At 39.3% G+C, this 22,311-nt stretch overlaps 1 long non-coding RNA gene across 1 annotated transcript in view; it reads right to left on the reverse strand.

Moving 5' to 3' along the window:
- The window catches only part of LOC120322755, a 38,792-nt gene extending 16,724 nt beyond the window's left edge, over positions 1-22,068 (reverse strand). Inside the window, exons 1-2 of the long non-coding RNA XR_005562648.1 lie at positions 22,007-22,068; positions 10,242-10,318 (exon numbers count right to left, since the gene is read on the reverse strand). This is a non-coding gene — a long non-coding RNA (uncharacterized LOC120322755). The remainder of the gene's footprint in view (positions 1-10,241; positions 10,319-22,006) is intronic.
- Positions 22,069-22,311: the final 243 nt, after the last annotated feature.

Below are 22,311 nucleotides of genomic sequence, written 5' to 3' on the forward strand. Positions count from 1 at the left end.
GCTTAAAGGTATTGGCCACGAGCTCTCCTTTCCACAGAAGCTCAGAGCCTTGCCAGCCCTTGGCAGCTCCCTGCAGTCAGACATCAGTGCCTCGACTGCAGGCAACTCACTTCCCTGCTTGCTTTTCCCCACCAGCCCCAATTCCCACCCAGGAGGCAGAGAGATGGTGAGAAAAAGGCTGACTCCAACCCAGACTCTGCAGTTTGCCTGGTTCTATTTGACTACACAAATCTATTACACCTAGATGTTTATCTGTTTATAACTGCTATTCTATTACCTTAAGAAGAGCATATCATAGAGTAAATCCTGCTTTTCCTTAGAGAGATACAGGGGATTTTGATAACACAGCAAAGCTCCCTTATGTTCCTCACAGGGTTGTGATGCTCTTTACTCGTGTGTTTTTGCTGCAGATTATTAAGTCTGCTCCTTATTACAAGAGACATTTTTCTGCTTAGAGCTATTCACAGCACAACATTAATTTTCTCCTCATTTTGTGTGAATGTATTGATCTGACCACAGCCACAACTCATGATGTGTTTTGCTGCTGCTACATTCAGGTACTTGAAATAATATTGCCATGTAAAGCAGAGCTATTAACTGCAGCCTAACATCCACCAGTGAGTGGTGTGTGATAGCAAACCAGGGAACTATCCCAAAGGGAAAACTCAAAACATGTAAATAGAGTCTAGTGAGTCAAATAATGATAATTGTTTTCAATAACATTCAAAAGCAACATTCAGATTATGAAGTCAATTCTCTGTACCCACTCATCCATTGGGTTTCAGTTATTATAAAACCCAGCTATTACTAGGTTCTTTTTACAGCTTAACAGTAAATGAGCCATATGTGCCAGACTGACCCTTTGTCACATTGCATTTATGAACTCAAGCCATAAAACAGTGCTCGTTACATCTAAAATCCATTTAATGTTTATACAAGACTGTCCACCCTCTTGCAATCAGAGATATTTCCCGTCTTTTAATCCTGTGTGTCATCAGTATTGGGACTCTGCTGTTAAAAAGTAAAACCCAGCTATTGCAGATCTTGTAGAAGTGACTTGGCTGGAGCCACTCTTCCTTTTTGTTGCCTGAAATTGCAATATTTTAGTACTTTTAGCTCCTCCCAGTGACACCAGCCACATGTGTTTCTAACTGAGAGAAACCATTTATAAGGAAAATCTGACTGTGGTTTGGGTTCACCCTCCTGCTCACAGGATTAGCTTTGCCTCTGAGTGCTTTCTGGGATTGCATCTCTCCCAGGGAGAATGCTGGGATGCTCCCTGAGGAGGCAGAAGGGCCAAGTTGCTGTATCCTGCAAATCTGTTATGATTCTCCTGGGTCTGGTGAGGCATAGATGGATGAATAACTAATGCCCTGTCTTTTTAAATCCAAATACCTTTTACCAGGGAGTGTTTTTTTTTATTTCTCATGGTGTTGTTTGTTTGTTTTTTAACAATCAATACGTGGTTTAAATATTTTCCTTTGCATTTTCACTGAGTGACAATCACACAATCCACAACTGCAGCTCAGCTGAAAACAACAAATTGTTAATCCTGTGATTAACAGGAACGTCCATAACCATCCAGGGCCACAACTTCTTATTTATTTCTCAGCAGATTGTTATTAAATCAGACAAACATATGCACACATTAAACACTTCAGTGACCCAGTATAGCCTTAGGAACTGTACCATAAACCAGGACATGCATAAACTTTATAATTCATTGCCAAGTTGTCCACAGGATACCAGAGGGCAGAGTTCTGTTTGACTCTGCAACAATTTTGCATTTCAAACTAGCTCATTTGCTACTGTTAAATTGCAGAAATACTTATTTTGGTGTTATTTCATAGGACAAATTCTACTGTTAAAATTTTTTAAGACTGTTTTTAGTGCCTCAATATTTTTTCAAGCTTTTGTGACTTAAGATGAAGCCTGTTGTAATTTATTAAGTTTCCAGAGAATTTTGTGACAATATTAACTTCAATTTTTAAAGAAGGAAAGTTAAAAGTTTTCACGATCTTTAAAATTATTCATTTAAAAGTTTTCTGATTTCAATCCAGTTTTATGACTTGTAGACCTTAATCATAAACTTAGAACTCTTGGGGTTGCCATTCCTTCTCCAATATCTAAATTTTATGGAAACTGGAGAGGCATAGTGGTTGTTTCAGTACTAAACCATGACCTGAAAATTGGCTTTACGCTACTCAGCTGTTACAACAGGGTGCAGCAAAAGTGTTATTTTTCATGCTCCTAACTGGACAGGGCCTTTAAGCGTGATGGCAAGTGTGAAAAACATCAACCCACTGAGGATGAGCAAATACACAACATGTTGGCCATCATGAACCACCTCATATATGTAGTATACATTTCTATCTTGCACTCTAATCTCTTATCTAACATCTGATCCTTGTTATCTTTTTCATAACCCCCATATTTGGGCCAAAAGAAGGGGGGGGAAAACCAAACAGAAAAAAACAAAGCCATTATGAACATGCTGGGGCCACTGGCCCTGCGTGTCAGGACCATCTATCATATTCATCACCTCAGTAAAATTGCTGGTGTGGACAGAATGCAAATGCTGTTACAGGAGAAGAGGTATGTGAGCACCTGTTTGCATCCCAGAGAGCCAGGGGCCATAACCAGAAGATGAATAAGACCATTCCAAGTGTAATGCTGATTGTACTGTACCAAATTTGCTAATAAAATCCCTCCATGCCTGAAAGCCAGAGAGCCTAAGAAAATGTGCTTCCAAGAATTGCTGTGGTGTGAGCTGAGCCATAACGAGTGTGCAGCCATGGAGTGAAAATGGCAAGGCAAAAGTTAACACGAGCCCACGTGAAGCCATTAGGAGCCCACTAAGCTGTGTGCAAAATGACAAAATAAGGGTGTCTAAAATCCGCTGCAGATCTGATAGACTGTGTGTGCTGGAAGCAAAGAAATGAGATGAACAAGGGCTCATCTACATTAGAAAGCTTTACTGCTTTAATTAATCCAAAAACATAATTAAAGCTGTGAAATCTTTCTAGTGTGAATGCAATTTTGCTGGTTAAATGAACAAGCTCTTGCAGCTCACTATGGTTCAGATATATCATTTACCCATCTGACTGTGCCCTACCCTGGCATGTTTTAATATACCCAGTTTTCTTCTACAGGCAGTTCTGGCTACCAATCTAAACTTCACAGAGAAGTTTCATATCTCAGAATAGTGCTGAAATCACACAAGTCTTTTAGATGAACAAAAGAGAAAGCAATTCACATTGTTATTTATGATCTTCACAGTTGTGCTGAAGTTATGTAACTCAAAAGGGTCATTTCCTCTCGCTTGACATGTAAATATCCAGATTTTTTTTCCTGCTGAGCACTGAGGCACTGAGCAAAGCAATGAATGACTAAACAAAGCAGTCTCATTTTGAGACTAAAAGGACGACTGGCATCCACACAAAAGTCACAGAGTGTTTTGTGTGGCTGGCAAATGTAGCAGAGACTCTTTCTGTTGCTTTGCATTCACAATCCAACTGATCTGTTTCAAATCTCCCTCCACAACAAATATACAATTACCCCTGCCTTTTCTCTCCCTGTCATCATCCATTTATTGTTCAGTTGGGATCACTATATGAACATCTGCGGGATCTGAACACCGGCAGAATTTGGAGACCCAGATTCCCAGAAGGACTCTTGGGCCTCCATCTGACTGTGGCTGCAACTGCTTTCACTTGATGTTTGCACAGCAGCTTCCCTGAGTGAAAACCCTGAGAGGAGTCTCAATGAAACAGCATCAATCAATCAGGACTCCCAGTGACATTCAGGAGATAAAATGGGATGTTACTCATGCGTGGGATCTGCATATTCAGTGGCTGGATGTTAATTTGGACTTTGTGCATCATGGCTGGATAGAACACACTGTTGCCCCACTGTGATCTTGCAGACTTGTGGTTAATGGGAAGAAACTCTCAGAGAACAGGCAAACTGAGTTTTTCATCTCTGACTGGGACTAGGTGACCTCCTCTCTCGTAGAACTGAATGCATAAGCAACCAGAACATTTGGTATCTCTTCCCTCCTGAGACTCTGTGGGACATGGGGCCCTGTGAGATAAGAGCACTCAGCTGTCGTGTTCTGCTGGAAGAAAAGCAGCCTCCCTGCTGTTCAAGTAGTGAGCAGGATTGACAGATGTCAATCAGCTTCCACAAGACTGCAACGTGGCTCAGGAAGATGGAACTCCTGCATTCATGTTCATGTGGGAAGATGAAAGGTGCCAGTACTCTGGAAGAACTCATCTGCACTTCACATAATCTGAGTTTCACACTCTGTGCATCAAAACTCAGTTCTAACTGATTTGCTTTCTGTTGATGTAAGCACCTTTTTAAAAGTTTTCTCTCCATATATCTCAATATATAGACAAATAGGTGAACACACACACTCTTGTGGACGTGCTCTTGAAAATGGGAGGACAGAGGAATTCCTCTGTGAAGTGTCACCCCCAATTTGTAATCAGCCACATTAACTGCTTCATTCTCAATGTTCCTAAGGAAATACAAAGATTTTTCATCTGAGAAAACTTTATCCAGGCAGAGGGCATTCAGCAGTCTGAGTTGGCTAATTTAAAGAATGAAGGACAAATAAGTTCTCACTTCTGATATGATTTTGAAGACTGTTTGTGCTGACTTAATATATATTGAGCTGTACTGGGAAGCTTAGAGCTTTTTGTTACAGCACAGTAGATTCAGAAATCAAAATTTATAAACAGAGTATACAAAGAATCAATGGATACATGGCCACCAACAGTCATGAGACAGCAAAACACTACAGATTTGAGTAGCACCTTGACTGGAAACTGCTCTCCCCTCCAAAAATAAAAAAAAAGGGCAGATTTACAATAAAGTTCTATTTCTAGAGAACATGGATATAACAAAAATATTTAATTCAAACCCATTAGAATTCCTCTCAATACTTATTATTGAGTTACTAGAATTTTGCTTTGAAAAATTCAGATGTATGTTCAGCTTGAAATACACCTTATTTTGCAGCAATCTAAGTATTTCATTTCGAAAGAAGAAGATAAGATATTGTTGAGACATGGTTTTGAAAAAATTATGTCTCTGCCATTTTACTGCTTATTTCAACTTGATAGACGAGTTTTCCTCACAAAACCCAGCTCTATCAGGATTCTCTTTAGCCTGGCTTTAACAAACTCCCTCAGAATGGTGACAAAAATGAAACATCTCCTGCTTTGTGACAGTTGTAACTCACACAGAATTACTTGAGGGTGTAAATAGAATCTTCCCATGGCTACAGGCAGATGAGTCAAAACAGACAGAAAACTTCCTCAAAATTTATTCCCCCCACCTCCCCTTTATTCCTCAATGTATTTTCCAGTGTAGTGCCCAAAACCTTTTGCCAAGGTTGGAATAGGTCAAATTTATTACCTTCAATTATTCTGCGCACCTAAAAATGTGATTCAGCAAAGCAATTAAGGGTGATTAAAGAGTCATATTAGTGGTACTACCAACTTCAGTGGGGACACGAGCAAATGCTTGAAGTTGAGCATCCAGTTCCTCACCATGGGCCCAATTATAATGTCTCATCCCTGACCAGGACCCTCCCTCAGCCTTCAGCAAGAGCCTCGTTATTTGGCAAGAGCGAAGTTAATTGGCGTGCGGTTCCATTTGCACGAAAAGAAGGTTTTTAAAAAGCTCTGCTTTGCACATTACAGCAAAGCCAAGGTCTTTCAAAGGTTTTTGTGACTGTGGAGATGAAAGGGGAGACAGAAGGAAAAGCCAGTCTGAGAAATGAGAGCTCAGGGTTTAAGGTTGTGCTGTCTCGGATGCAGACCGGCTTCCTCAAGCAGGGGCTCTCCACATCACCCTCCAACTTTCTACCAGTTTTGCACAGATCCCTCTGGTTTTCACCAGAAATCCCCATCCTTGAACAGAGATGCCTCTTTGAATGTAAACTTGCAGAACACATGTATGTTCCCACAGCCGAGAAACTAAAAAAACCTCCCAATCAACCTTTCAGAACGAAGGCTGCAGAAACACTGCAGGAGTGGAGAGCTGAGCTGTAAATTAACACAGGAGGGTAAATAAGGATGGTATGAACTCAATTAAATGATATGTGGCACTGTCATAAATCAGCACATTCTGATTTAAGGAATGTAATCATTAAGATGAATCCTGGAATAATCCTGAAGTAGAACATCTCTGTTTTACACACGGTTGGTGCCCCAAGTGACAGAAACCAAAACAATAACATCACTATATTCTATTAGTACACTAATATTGTCAAGACCAGGAAAAAAACTCGGGATGAAAAGGGTCAGTTCTCAAAAATTAATTTTTTTTCTCCTTGACTTCCCTATAAATTGCAATTCAAAAACCCCGCTAATCTATGTTGTTTAGTTTCTCTGTGGCTGTTAAGTCATAACTCCCTCTCTAAAAACTTCAATAAATAATTGAATTAGACACCAGAATTTCTTCCATAAGCCCCACAATTGGGCACATTTCCATCTTAAGTATTACCATCAAGACTGAGGATGGTTATTGGTGTACTTGAAGGATGCAAGGCCACTAGAAGTGGATTTTTCTCATCTAACTAATCCTCTGTAGTCAAAGAACAGAGATGGAGAGTGCCATCCCACAGCATTTTCATCTGTCTCAGAAATCAGTTCACTCTCCAGTGTCAGCTTTTTCCCCAGATTTTGACTGTGGAAGCGACTGCATTTACATTAATGTATTTTATGTAGAAATTGAAATACAATATTATAAAATATAATAATAACATATGGTGGAAAATAAGCCTGGAAGTGCCATCAAGTCACAAAGTCCATCCTTTTTCCCAAAGAAGCTTGAAATCTTTATTCCTTGACACAGGCTTTCTAAAAGAATTATTTAGAAAATGCTGTGATTGAAATTCTGCTTTCTTCCTAAACCATGTGGTCTCTTCCTTCTCTTTAACTGACAAGCCGAGACAGCTAAAGCAGCTAATACCATTTAATTGACTTAAGGTTGGCAATTCTCCAAAACAACGAAGAAAAGCTTGGAACAACCCATCCCTCTTCCTTGCAAGCAAAGCTAAGGGACAAAACTCAGGCAGGATTTATGATGTGTACACAGGGAAGGAAGGTGCCCCATTATCTTAAAAGCACTGGCTGAAATTTAATATGTTAATCCCTCAAAACAACTTTGAAAATCCCAATCGGAAAGAAAGAGCGTCGCCTGTTCATTAAAGGAACCATTCATTATTAACAATATTGATTGTGCATTAATTTAATCCATACTTTTACATCCAATTGGAACTTGTTAAAGACCTGCTACCTGCTAAGTATGAACGACAAGCATCAATGAGGTTTTCAAGAGAGTGTCACAGGCAAAGCTGCTGGGATAGACCAACTATATATTACCATAGAGAGGCTTCCAGACAAAAAGGTAAATGCATGAAACACTTTATCACAGAAGCTCAATAAAGCAGCAAGTTCTAATAAGCTTAAGAACTTGCTCGAGGAGAGTTTAACCAGGAAAGCAAGGTGGAATTGCACAGGGGAGGATTAATCACCCGTGCAATGTATTATAAAAATTGCTATTTAATATTAAACTCTCCCCGTCCTTTAGACATTCCTCCTACAAAATCCTGCACTGCAGAATGTAGTTTTCTGTTCTACAGAAAAGTAAGTTTAAACTCCCTCCTGGTCCTCTGGGGTTTGTTTGGATCTAATTTTATATGTTGACTTATTGAGATTGGGGCATCATGTTTTTCAGGCTGGTTTTTTTTATTCAGCACATGTGGTCCTTTCTGCAACATTTTTCTATAATGTCACGAAATTGTGCATTGAGTTGCTTTTAGGAGCAATATGAATAAAGCATAAAGAAAACATAACTGGAATTTCAATCATTATTTAGCTGCTTTTCCCTTTTGCCCGAGTCTGAAACCCAGTGCACCAATTTGCATGGGCAATAGCGGAAAAAGTGAAACAGTTTTAATAAATTAATCTGAAAGATATTAGATAGAGGTCAATTCCCAATTCTTTTGAACTCCATCACAGAACTCTCATTTTAATTTTCTGGGAATAGAATTTGGCCCCAATCACTTATAAAATGGGATTAAACTTCTGGCTTTCTGCCCAGAATCTGGAATGAAAGTACACCTATGAAAATCTGCAGAATCATAAAACAGAGCTTCCTAAAGAAGAGAAAGCCTTATATGTAGCTTTATGGATTTTTTTTTTTTTAGATCCTAAGACTGGCACCTTCAACATGAGCCAGCTTATCCTGTTATTCATAAATTAATTAAAATGCCTGAAGTCAGAAGCAATTTCTTGAACTTGCCTTGAATCAGTGGGCTTTCCACATTTAAACATTTTTCAGCATGCATTTAAAATTGAAGAGTGAGTATGAGCAGCTATCATTTCTGTAAGACCATAATAAAGGTCAAACATTTGTTAGATTGAAAGTGACATTAATACCTCCTGAATTCTTATTAGAGGAGGTCCATCACAGTATCATTTTCTTGGAGAGCAATGGGTCAGCTGTCAAATCTGTCACCGTGTTTGACTCTGTTTTCCTGCTGCCAAGCCAGGACCAAAGAGAACAGAAGGAAATCAAAGAAATCACACTTCTCAAAAGCACCAATTTGATGGTTTTAATCAAAGGCACAAGTTCAAGCACGTGGCAATGGAAATCCTAGAGCTGATTCTTCATGAGAAGAATCTAAAGAAATGGAGTTGCAGTATAGGACTGCACAAGCCATTTCCATTCTTACATACCTACCAACCCAAGACATTACTTAAGAGAAAGAATATGAAATATTAGATTTTCAGCTGGGACTGGCTTCTTACCCAAGAGAATCAGAGAATCACCCTTGTGACATGATATATCCTACCTTAGACTCAAATAGGTTACAATCTGTCCCCCCAGACCAGACCTGCACCTTGCCTAAATCTCTGACTCCTTACAGGAGGCATGGATGCACTCTACCTTTTTGACAGCTGGGCATCTCAAAGCATCAAAATATTTGGTTAATTAATTAGTATATACGTCAAAAAATATATTTACAGTGTGAGAAAAGCAATAAAACGAAAAATGCAGCGAAAGGAAAGACATATTTTACCTAATGTAGTCACGCTTCTGGTTTTAAATGTCAGTGAGGGCCAGCCAAGCTACTTGTGTTTTATGTATTTATGCATGTTGGTTTAAGAAGAACATAAAATTATGTGAGTGGAAAATATATTATTTTAACTGCAGAAGGCAAGTCAAGTGAGGGGAAAAAAGAAAATGGAGGAAGTTACTCCTGTGTTGCCTCTCATTAAGATGTAACTGCACTTTTTTTTTCACACCAGGTCAAGACGCAGAAAAGCTTACTAGAAGAAAATCCATTATTAAAAGAGAAAGGGGCAGGGAGGGAGAAGAGAAAGGAGGTATCAAAATTTCTAAGAATCAATAAAGGATGAAAATATAGGGTAGCCAGGGCAAATCATGAATCTTTTCCATAAACTTTTCCAGTTTTATCCCCAGGATAATTCAATGATATCTGAGCCCCAGGCATGAAAGTTAAAAAAATATGGAAGCAATGAAAATAGTGAGGATTCACAGAAATAGAAACCCATGTTGTTTAAACAGGGCTCTCTCTTCTCTTATATTGTTTGGTAAACAGAAATATCCTGCCCCAAAATCAACTGTGTTCTAAAGGCTTCAGTGGAACAACACCCATTTTTACCAAGAGAGACAGAGACAGCTTTCCTGTCTGGAACAGAACTGAACAAAGCTCCTTCCTCTGAATTTCCACATCCAAATCCAGATCTAGGTACCGATTTTTGCAGGTCAGATTCCACCATGAACACAGACATTTTTAGGAGGCAGTATTTCAAATTCCTTTCTATAATTTCACAAAATGTGTGATTTTGATTCACTCTCAATGTACAGTGTACACACCTCTTTGCAGCAGCCAGACTCCAAAGTGTTGATGGTGACAAATCTTACAAAGAACTTCCAAAAACTGTGCTAAAAAGAGGAGTGAAGTTAATGTAGTTTGAGAAGCGAGGAAGAGACATAGTTTTCACCACTTGATAAAAAAAAATCTCCCCAAAATAGGACAGTGCTGAACTGAGATGGGATAAGCCATTTGAAGTGATTTATAGTCATGATTCACAGCTGAACACATGACAATATAAATTATAGGAATGAAGGAAAGCTTTAATGAAATGAATGAAAGTCCTGAAGATGCAGAGAAAAGTATTTTCTGCATTACTTACATATGAACGTGTAGGAAATTCTTCATACTGGTCTAAAATACATTTCTCAGGGGTTCAGTTCCACAGGTAGAATGAACCTGATAAAAGATTGATAATATGGAACAATTAACAAGGGAGAATAGACATTCCTGACAGTATGCATGTAATTGCTGAGAATCTCCTTCCCCGAAGAACTCTCTTTGCCAGTATCCACATATAACTTGAGAATACAAGTAATTATTTTTTTTTAGCTGTTAGATTTAGCAGCTTTGGCATCCTCCAGGTTTTACACAACGCTGTAAAAAACTTCTGTACAAAACTTCTGGTACATATTAATATTATGGATTTAGGAAGAGTTTTCCCTGGTTTTAGCTGCCTCCTGAAAGGCTGTAGAGGGCTGTATCACGTATTTAAAAATCCATTATTAATACCATATTAGCATTTTGAGTCTCTAAGGAGGTGGATGTTGTTGCAGGTTGCCCACAAAGAATCTACTTTCAGTAATGAGGAGCAGAACTCTGACATCTGTCAACTGAGTAAATTCCACTGTTTTGTAAATATTGATCAAACAATCATGGCTAATGATACAACTCTAAGTGAATTAGACAAATGTTCCCACATGGCCATCAATTTAATTTCCCAGACTAAATTAGCTTCTTTTGTAAAGCAAAACCCTTTTAAGGAAGATAAATTGTTCAGTGACATCAATGTCCATTTCAATTATGGCTTTATTCTGGTAGACGCTGCTCTGCATAATACACCTGCTGTTCACCTGGTTGTGCTGCAGGAAAATACAGTGGGAACCACGGGAGACTAACCATGAACATTTATTTCCCATTTCCCTAAAATATGGGATAGCTGATGTAAATGATACCCAAGCAAGTAATTACATTTTTTGTACCAGCTGACACAGTCACTCGAGCTGAAATCACCATTAGTGGAAAATACACTGATTTAATTCACCTTAGCACAACTGTGTCTCAGAACTGGGCTGGAGATAAGAGCTGCCACCTGAGAACGAGCTGGGTGCAAGATGGGGAGAGGGGGACAGAATCCACCAAAAGGATGCTTGCAAATGGGCAGAGAACACTTAAAACCAGACTAATTACCTCTCAGAAGTAATTCATGCATCATCACTCTCCAGCCTGCTTCAGTGGAGACAAAACTGTTTCAGGTTCAGCTCAAGTGGCCTCAATAAAGCAAGAAGGGAGGGGCAGGGAAGGGTTTCAGTTGGTCCCATTTAGATGCTCTCCCCTCAAATGTAAAATATTGCCCACTGAAGAAGGGTAGCAGCTCCCCACTGACTCCAGTGGACTTTGGAAATAGCCTGATATAGAATATGAAATGCCTTCTGATTGCTGTGTTTTAGTCTTTATTGGCAGCAATTCGTTAATTTTGAGAGACAAGAAAGGCTCCTCAAAACCAAAGGGTCTCTTACTTGCACACAGTTTATTTCAAACTGTTGAAGTTAAAATAAACCTTTTTTTTTTGGTAAACATCATTACGTTTTTAACATGATTTTGTGACAAAATGGCTATTAACTCTCTTTCTCTCAAATCTTTTCCTTGATACATCCTAGTTGCTTTTAGAGGATGGAAAGAAAAACCTGAGTAGGTAGTTGTTCAACACTGTAAGGACTTTTCCCCTCCCAAGACAGGCAGCTGATGTTTAAATGGTTTGTCTAAATGGTCTTGTCTCACACGAGGAAAGAAAAAGCTTTATCACTGCTCTGTACATATATGGGCTGCCCAGCAGAAACAGAGCACAGCAGGAGCCTCAAATCCCTGCTGTTACATTATGCAAAAGCAGACAGTAAAAAAGGAAGAGGTTGTAGAGGCAATTTACATGTTGCATTTAGAGGTTAATAAAGCTCTTTTTTGAAGAGAGGGGTCAGTTTTTTAGGATATTCAGGTGGCTAACTCAGTAGGAGTAAAGAGCCTAAATGCCTTTAAATCTCCCTTGGGGTGCTCATTGTGGCAATTTAATTTGAAGAACTGTGATGTTATCAGGACAACGAAACAAGTCAGACTACGAGAAAAAAAAATTATATTTCTTTTTCTCTATTTGATTTGTGTCTTTCTGTATATTTGACCCCATTTTGAAAAGACACAGTCCAAGGATCCATTTGAATAAGTGAGAAGAGAGTTTGCTGGATAATAACAGGGCACTTTGAAGAACAAAATATCATCTCTGAGCTGAGGGCATGTCATGTGTCACCTCAGTCTGTGGCTGCTCAGTTTGCAGCTCATTCTTGTGTCATTCCTGGGCAAATCATGCAACATATAACATCTGCTTTCCACTTCTGTTTACTACAGATATCTTCATCCAATTTGCAGTCTTGTAAGAAAAATTTACCAAAAGTTCTAAAGAGTTTCTGTGAATAATTGATGGCCACCCCAGGGCTAGCCAGAAAATGGAACATCTCCTCCACGACTCCTTCCAATATTTATTTTCATTCTGAATCCAAATGAAAGTCTGGGAATCAAAATGAAGTGCACAAATTCACGTAAACATTTCCTTATAATAAACATGATCCTATGAATCATTTAAATGAAAGTATTTCCAGGAAAAGATAGATCTTTTTCTAAGCACTTGTTATCTGGGAAACAGGTGATGACGGGAAGGCTGATTTATGATCACACAATCAGATCATGGAGAGCTGGATGAAACAGATACTTCTCCAGAGTGCCAGTCTCAGAACCAATTATTTAAATGAAAATTATGCCCTGTGTGGCTTTTAAGAGGTTTATTTTTCATATCTGCCAGGCATCATTGCAAAAACACCTCTCCCTCTCTGCCTGCCTGTACACATCACACACAGACCACACACTCCCCAATAAATCAATACTACTTCTTAACCAATTAAAAATTTGAGACATGATACTGATGGTGTTTTTCTTTAATATAATGTAGAAACTAATCTTCAAGCAATAAGTTTTTTTCTCTTTTTACTGTTTTATACCTCCAATCTACCAAAGCACTCCAGATGTATGGACTTTTTTATACCCCTAAAATGGAGATGCTGCTGTCCATTCTTGATGACCTTACTAGACACCAATTTAATATTTAACCTGGGTGAAGGATTATTTAATAGTTGGTATAAGGACTGGTGTACAGGCAAATGTTCTCTTTTGGATGGTTTCTTTGAGTTCTTTTTTTGTTTGTTTGTTTTTCTCTGAACTGGGTCAATATCTGCCTCATTAATTATCTTCTGAGATTTGACCCATTATTCTGAACAGTCCTTTAAGACCTCTCAAGAGAGAGATGAAAGCAATCCAAATTGCTGGTTTTTTTGTGGTTTTTTGGTTTTTTTTGTCAGGCTGCCTGAATTATCTGAACAGTTACCTGAATAATCAGGAACAATTAAACCTCACAGTATGAAAGCCCACAGGAAAAGGCAGGGGCAGGCAGAGGAGTTGCAAAGATGGAGCTGGGATAGGGATGGTCAAATTCCTGCAGTTCTGTCCAAGCCTAGCATGGAAAAGGGGGAATAAAAGAACACACACTGATGCATTTTTTTATGTGTAGATACAGACAAGAACTCTAAAGCCTCTTTATAAAGTTGCCACAGCACTTTCAGTCCTCAGAGGACAAGGAATACATGAGAAACAGCAGCCTGGCCCTCACTACAGCACAGCTTTGATCAAAACCAAACCAACACACTAATACTCCTAATTCTGAAAATTGAATGCTGCAGTTAATATGCTTAGTTTCTTTTTAATATCATCAGTGAATAGCAGGCTAAAAAGCAAATTTAAGAGGCAATTTTCTTTGATTAATTCGATTGTCAAAAGTAAATAAAAATAATTGAAGAAATTGAAAAGGAAAGATAACATCACTCATTTGTTAACACGGGAAACACTCTGTAATTTCCTCTCCTGAGGCCTGTACTTATCATGGATCAGCTGCTTATTGGATAGATTATATGTCTGAGTTTATCCAAACTTTCTGACATCCATAAATTCATCACTAAAATGAATTATATATATCTTATAGAAGGTACTTTGTGGGATTTTTTTTACCACTGACTTCATTGAACGTCGGGATAGACATTTCTGAGTGCTTTTGTTCAGCTGACATGGGTAAACATCACTTTCTAAATTCCACTGTGATATTTGCAGGAAAACATATTTGCAGTCTCAGGAATGAAACCTCCTGTCCCGAGACAGCTAGAGAGATGTAGAGGTAAACAAGGAATCTGAGTCACCGAGAAACAGAAAAAACTATTCAATACCAAGAAAAGTCTCTATTTGTGGGACACTGAAATGCTGGTTTGAGATATGCAAAATAATGCAGTAATAAATTCTCAGGGGTTTTGTTTAGAATATTAAGCCTAGAAGATTTAAGATCCAATTCAGTGTCTTTTTTTTTTTTCTCTAAGAAGTCTACGTTTCCTGCCACAATTTCAGTTTACAGGTATTTGTCTCACTGTCATAAAGCAAAGTTTTCCACATAATCTTTGTCCTTTTTTATGAACAAACATTTCATTGTTTCAATGTCAGGTTCAATTCTAGTGTAAATTCAAATAACATCAGCTGGGTGAGTCAACAGCAGCCAAATGAAGTAAGAATCTTCTACCAGACACTCCTTTCCCCAGGGACGATGTAATAACCAACAGCCCTTTCTGACTGCAGACATTTTATAATCTGATTGAATCTGGGAAAATATAGATGGTTGTACAGATTGGATGCCTCACCAGTATGCTAAAACAAAACTGGAAATCATTGTTCATTGCAATTACCTTTTCTCAAATATATCAAAGTCTTGTCCCTCAGCCTTCAAAGGTCCCTTCTAAAACTTGAAACAATTTTAGTTACAGCTCCTGCCTTTCCCTCAGGCTACTGCTGAGCTTACTGGAATGAGAGCTTAAACTGCACAACTGCTGAGAGTTGGCTTAGCAACAGACATTCATTTCAGAGATGCCTTTGTGCTAATTAGTATTTAGAATTAAACACTTGCTACGAAATACTGCGCCGCGATTGGTTTTTTGGACGTCCCTGAGAATTATGCTGATGGCTGTGGTTATTTTATAACAGAAAAGGTGTGGTGACATCAGTGCTTTGTAGGGGCAGTTGTGACTGGGTAGAAAACAGCAATTCTAAATATACAAAACACGTATCATTTAATAACTTTGGTACTGAGGGGAACGCAGCGGTTTCAGAATTCGGGTCTGGATCCAGATCATGGGTTCAGAGCTGGCCTAAATTACTGCAACAGATCAAATTAAATCTCCTTGTCCAAACATCTGCAGCTCCTCAAAACATGACCTAGTGAACCATGACCAATTCAGCAGGTCATGGCAGAATCACAAGCACTGGATATCTGAGTCTGCAGAGACAGAGATATTATTTTGTTCTTTAAAACAGATGACTAAAAATATTTTCCCAGCAGCTAATTGAGTAAGAGCACAGAGTGATTGATATGAGCAACTTCAATTTTTCAAAAGCGTAAGGAAAATTACTGAGGAGCTCTGCTGTGATAGCAAAAATAAACTCCATATACTGATGTTGTGAATAATTAAAGAAAATCAGTGTTGGCACAGAGTACAGAATTTACATAAGATGTGAAGGGGGAAGAAAGGATGGGACCAAGGTCAAAGAAAATATGGACTGTCTTACATCTTACTTGGCCTTTGTCTATAGTAGAAAGCAGGTACAAGACATTTTAATTTCATTTCACTTCTTCAGTAGAAACCCAAAGAAACCAAAGCCCAAAGACAACAGAGAGTACCTGGGGAATTTATCTGAATCCTTTTCTATGATTCTGTTGAAAGAGAAAAAGAAAAAAATCTCAGCAGATAAAGCAAAATGGCAGATCTCACCCTAAGGGAGCTACACCAGAAGGGAAACTCAAATGTGCCTCATAAAAAGCCCATCTGGGTTAAGGACAATGGGTCTGCATAAGGGCTGGTCAAGGAGGAGAATTTGAAAGAGGACAAAGAAATAAAGTAAAAATGTCACCTGACAAATTAATCTGGCAGAATTGTTCTAATTTGTGAGATTTTTTTGTTCATCATGAATAACAAGAAGTACATAGCGCTGAGTTTTGTAGGATCTGGAGAACAACCATCCAGCTCTGCAGTGGAAAAAGGGCAGCAACAACTATTAAACCATAGCTGTATACTTTTTTTTTTGTGCTACAACATATTTCATTGACTTAGTGAAACAATTATAGTGGCAGATGCTGCACTTGCCTCTAAGAAATATTAAAAATGCCACCACCCTCATTAAGAAAAGTTCAGGATCAAGTGACATATCACTTTATAGCAACATCTGTTTTGGGGAGGAGCTGAGGGGGGTGATGGAGGGGCAAAATAAGAGAGCTACATTGCACATATGCAATAAATTCCTGCTTGCAAAAGCAATTTATAGAGTCATTGGGAAAGCCAGAGCAGCAATGAATGTCACTGTATGAAGTATCACTTCAAGGTGACATTAAATGATTTGCAAGTTCAGTCTTCAGAAGAAATCTGTGTTCTACAGCCCAATTCCCTTCAAACAGGGAAGCTGTCTGCTGCTTAATGCCACAACACGAGCCCAAAAGCAAAACAACAGGAAAGATAAATTCAGTGTATAATTTATTCATAGCATTTTATGAATGAAAAATACAAAAATTACAGGAATTAAATTAATCTTAGGAACTGGGGAAATTTGGACAACATTCCTAGAGTTTCTAGTTCTGCAGCAAACTTACTTTGGTCTTGAAAAAGGCTCATCAGCTCTGTGCCTAAGTTTCTCATTTGGGAAACAGGAATGGCACACCAGGATGCTCTTGGCACATCTTACCAGTGTGGGACCTACACTGTTCAATCTGAAAGTTATTTGGGGTCACTTCTGCAGAACCATCTGGAAAGCAGAGATGGTTGCATTACATCTGAAATGGGGGTTGTAGGTCTGTAGGGAGAAGGCACAGCCCAGCACCCTTTGCTGGGGAGAAACCCCAGAGAGTGGCTCCAGGAGGGAACATCACTGAATTAAAAACAGAGACACAAATCAGACAGGTCGGGGGAATGTGCCCTTGTGGTCTGCTGTTGTGTTCTGGAAAGTAGCCAGAGAAAAACAGCTTCCTGAGATCCAAACTCCAGACACAACGGATTGCAAACCTCTGAGAATTTGGCTAATTGGTCACATGAAAGCCAACTCTGAGCAATTCGAAAATGTGCACCTGTGTAAAGCACAGCACAACAAGGCATTGATACCCAATTAAAGTAGCAGAAATAAAAAGGATTTGTAGGAATTTCACTCTTTCAGAAAATACATTAATCACCACTGTGGTACAGTGAGAGAAAGGAGATGTTCATGTGAACTTGAAAAGAAGCATCAAACACCTGAGAAAGTGAAGTTTATATGTTGCACTAATGTCTCAAATACAAGAAAACTGCATCTCAGGCTCTCATTTAGGTACCTTAAGTAATGTCATGGTGAAAAAAAAAATCAATGCTAATTGCATGTGTTTTCAAAAATACTCTAAATTACTCTATTAAAGTAAAGACATGCCTCAGGAAACAGCTCCTGTCATGCATATTAATAGAGTAAGAGAATCCTTTGTGTTTATTATTTTCTCTTTCTCTGTGTGTTTCCTGGTGAAATCTCTGGCTGTTTGTACAAACTGACCATATGCTCTTGTCCTGTCAGACTCCCTGAAAATAAAAAAAAAAAAAAAAAAAAAAAAGAAAAGGAAAAGGGCAAAACCGCACATTAAGATGAATTCATAATGAAAAATCAGACCTCACAGGTGATACCCGCCCCTGCCAGCGTTCCTGAAGGCAAAGGGAATGAGCCGGCTTTTAATGCATGGTCTGGTGACAGAGTAAAGAAAAGCCAGATGAAAAGAGGTTCTAGCCAAGAGCTTCAGCCCAAGACTTTACAGGAGGGGTTGCTAGAAAGCTGCATCTGGGGCAGCATCACCAGCACTGCTGAGCAGCTGCCCTGAGGAGAGATAACATCTGCACTATAAAGGATATTAGCGGGCTCTCTGTTTTTAATAGAGGAAATAATTCTTCAGTATCGTCTGGGATTTGAGTTAGAAGCTCAAATTAGGAAGGCAGAGACCCAATTAATGAAACAAACCCAAACTTTAGAATGCCTGTGTGTCCTAGGCAGTTATATACCTGTGTGATATATTGTATTAGCTGTCTTCTCCCTTGGCAGTGACCAGTGATCGTGGATACAACGCAGGTATCCCCAAAGGCAGTGGAAAATCAAGCAGGAATTGTTATCTAACTATGGTATCTAACAATCTCTATAGCTCTAGGACTTACTGAAAATGAAATTTAGGGCACAAAAACCCTTATATAAGCCTCTTTCTCATTTGTAATGGAAACAGGTATTCTATTGAATGAGCATGTAAGGAAAAATTATAGAGCTGTAAACTGCTGGAGGTAATAAAAGCCATTCCTACAGACTGACTTTTGCTGAAATCCAACAAATAAATAGCAAATATATATTAGTGATGGTCCAACCACAAATGGAAGCCTGTGCATAGAATCAGCTGCTGTTTGTGGCTATAAAATATTTGATGCTCTTTTAACCATACTGGGGAGATCCATTAAATTCAGTAGAAGAGAAATAGTCAGTGTAAAAGCTATGTTCATAAGGGGCATAAATCTGAATTTTTCAGAACAAAGACTTGATGTGTCTTCAAATTTTCCTTGCCTCTCTTTCTCCAACAGAAAGAGCATTTTCTTCCCTAAGTTTGTGCAATCCACTGAGTGTGACAGTGAACATCTCCAGACCACCATTAACAGCCCCATTTTGAAACACTAAACAAAAAGTCCACTTGGTTCAGCCTATGCTCGAAATTTTCCCCAAAATAGGACTCATTTCCAAAGGTGCAACCACAAGCATTTCATCAGAGCCCAATCAGCAGTCACAGAGACCCACACCCAGCTGAGGAGACACCAACCTCCGTAATGCCCACACCTTGGAATTTGTATTAGTGCTTACTTGGGTAAAGGGAGACAGCACTGAAATTCCTGCGGTTATTTGTCATAAAATCACGTGCCATGTTTCATGTAAATGAAATTCTAAGCAAGCAGACAGAGAAAGGCAAGAAGGCAACATCAACTAAACATGTGGCTACAAGCCAACAGCGTCTGACAGAAACTCTTATCTTCTGAAGCCTTGCCTAGAACCAACTAAATTGTGCAAGACACTTGTTTAATTTTAGAAAAGCTCTTCAATGTCATTAAGAAACAGAGACAGTGACTGTGATGGTGTTCTATGTATTGTGGGTTTTTTTTTTTTCCTCGAGAGGTTTTGCAAGGATCAAAGTGCCTGTGAGCAATGGGGGTCAGGAATAAACATTACACAGAAACTCAAATTAGAGAAGCCAAAGAAGATGAAAGAGCTGGAGGCTGGTGCTGTGCAGGGCTCCCTGTAGGAGGCCCAGCTTCTGTTGGTGACAGGGGATGGTCTCCATCCCCTCCAGCCCACCTTGGAGAAAAGCAAGAGCTGGAAATGAACCATGTGTTTTTCAATGAAGAACTGTGTCAATTAAAACAAACTTCATAAATGTGAAAAATTCAGATAGAATGTGTCTTCCCATTTCCCTCTAATTATAAAGTTTTAAAAGGAGAAATAATTAGATAAAACAAGCTAGTCTGCAAGTGAAAGGAACAACTGAAAATTAAACATCTGCCTATAGAAAGAGATACTAAAGCATATTGGAAAGTTAATAGATTTTTGGGGAAAATGAAAGCTATGCAGCTAGAAATGACCAAAGTACCCTGACTTGTACCAAAAAAAATGCTAATAATCCAAATGACATTGAGAAATTAGAGCAGCGGAAAGAGAGCACATAACAAGCAACTTAAAATGTAAATTCCCTGCAAATGCAAGAAAGCCCTGCAGATACTCCAAAGGCAGAGAGCAAAAAACAAAATTACAAAAGCCAAAGACAAGAGAACCTCATATGTTCAACACATCCTTAGGAAGTTATGAATACTGCTGCATGCCATTTTAATATTCCTCGATTTCTGATCTGAAAATAAACGTGCAACCTGTGGCAAAATGGGGGCAAGTTTTATGCCCTATAGCCAAAAGGTCTGGAGTGCAGCTGTACAGCTTTTATCCCAGTGCATTTATTCCAGTGTCTCCCCCTTACCCACATATGACCTGACCAGGTCAGTCCATCCCTGACCTGGGATAGCCTTTGGTGTTTGAAACAAGATAAGACTCCTAGGAATTGAGATTCCTAAATATTATATGATATTATGCTGGGATCCATCTAATCACCCTTTGCTAGTGTTCCAATAGACCTAACAGTGTTTCTTACTTTACTGCAACCCCGCTGAGGAGGGGAGCACTGTTTTTCCCCTTGGAAAGTGCAGTATATCCATGCTGCAGTCACAGCAGAGACTGTTGGACATACATCTGAGCTGATGTGGGAACTGGTGACAGTTAATCTGCAGCAGGATGTGAACTGCACACATTAAACATCCAAGTATTTACAAGATAAATCTAGTCCCTCAAAACTAATTCAGTTCCAATACATTGCACTGCAAACTCTGTAAATGTTAAGTGAACACTTGCTCAGAAGCACCAAAGATTAGGGAGATGGTTCCAACCCCTGGTGCCAGTGCCCAAATTGCACAGTAGCTTAGTAGCTCCTCTGCAGGACCGAGAGTGGAGAACCATTGCCCTCACCAGTGGAAAGGGACCCATCCAGCTTCACTGGACTCCCTCAGCCACCAGGCTACAAAATCCCTGGGATGTCCTCCTGACCCTGTGGCCAGGAGGAGGAGGACCTGGGACAGCAAGTGAGCCAAGAAGATTGTGGCCCTACGTGTGAGGCACAAAGGGAGACCAGGAAAAGTGTCTCATATGACTTATTACATTTTTTGGTGCACTTTGGTCTAGTGAATGGCCAAAGGAAGCAGAAGTTTAACATCCTGCCCTCCCACATGGTGAGAGAAGGGTTTAGCTGCAAGTATTTCACAAAAGATGGAGCTGTTATTTGCAGGAAAGGAGTCCAGAGTGTGATTTTCTAGAGCAACCCAGCACTCAGCACACAAGTCTGTGGGGCTGGGGTTGAGAAAAACCCCACAGTTGGTGGGCCCCACTCTTTAGCAAGCTCTAATCAGAGCCTGCTTCATGTGAAGGATCCAGGTATGTTATTCTACAATATTGGAAGCTTTCCTGACCTTCAACCACGCCGTTTCAGTCTAACCTCATTTCTTTAAGCATTGCCACTCCAAACTGCAGAAGCCTAAGCAGGCTTGCTGGACCTACTGCACTCTTGCTACATCCATCATTTAAATGTCATTGAGAATATTGAACCCTTGATCATCTGTCCCCTAAAAGGCATCAAGTGGAAGCAAATTTCTTAGCACAGTTCTTCCATGCAGTGAGGAGGCCACTGAGCCTTTGTATTTTTGGTTGAGAATCAATTGCAGTTTATAATTCTCTGCTGAAGTGCAAAATTACACACACAAAAGCAAGCCCAAGGAATGCTAATTTGTGGGGGTGCATCAGAAATGAATCATTCCACAGTCATCACCCCCTCTACATCTTATATTAAATTACTAAAACAACAGTGACACTATTCATTAATTTAATTGCTCAGCTTACATGTTTTACTGTATTTCACCCTGGGAATTATACAAAAAAAAACCCTGAATAAATGCCATGCTTGCAAAGCTTCAGTTTTCCTGATATAAACTTCCACAGCATGAAACTGTCAAAAAACTACAGCTCTTTTTCTCCTTCTAGTCTTCAGTTGAACTTCATTTCCCTGTAGGGGAGAAGAGGGATAAAAAAAGGCTGGAGTAAGGATTTTTTACTCACCAGGTACAGCTAAACCAGCGTGGAGGAAACCTTGCTTTGGAGAGGAAAAATGACCATTCCTGCAAAAGAAGAAAGGAAGAATATAGTTTCTTACCTTTGTTACCTGGTTCCAACACAGATATTAACAGTCCCAAATTGAGGATCTCATGTTTAACTTGTAAAATACAATGTTCTATACAGCTGCCTTAAAGGGCTGGGAGACACCTGCTATCCAGAGCAGGGTGACAATTCACAGATGCATGTCTGAATCTACGTGCTGCTCATTTTATCCCTGTGTCATTTTAACCTCCTTGTTAAACATCCCT

Source organism: Pipra filicauda, unplaced genomic scaffold (genome assembly GCF_003945595.2).
Source record: "Pipra filicauda isolate LSUMZ 115617 unplaced genomic scaffold, ASM394559v2 scaffold14_size4853619_pilon, whole genome shotgun sequence".
In the NCBI taxonomy this organism is placed as follows: domain Eukaryota; kingdom Metazoa; phylum Chordata; class Aves; order Passeriformes; family Pipridae; genus Pipra; species Pipra filicauda.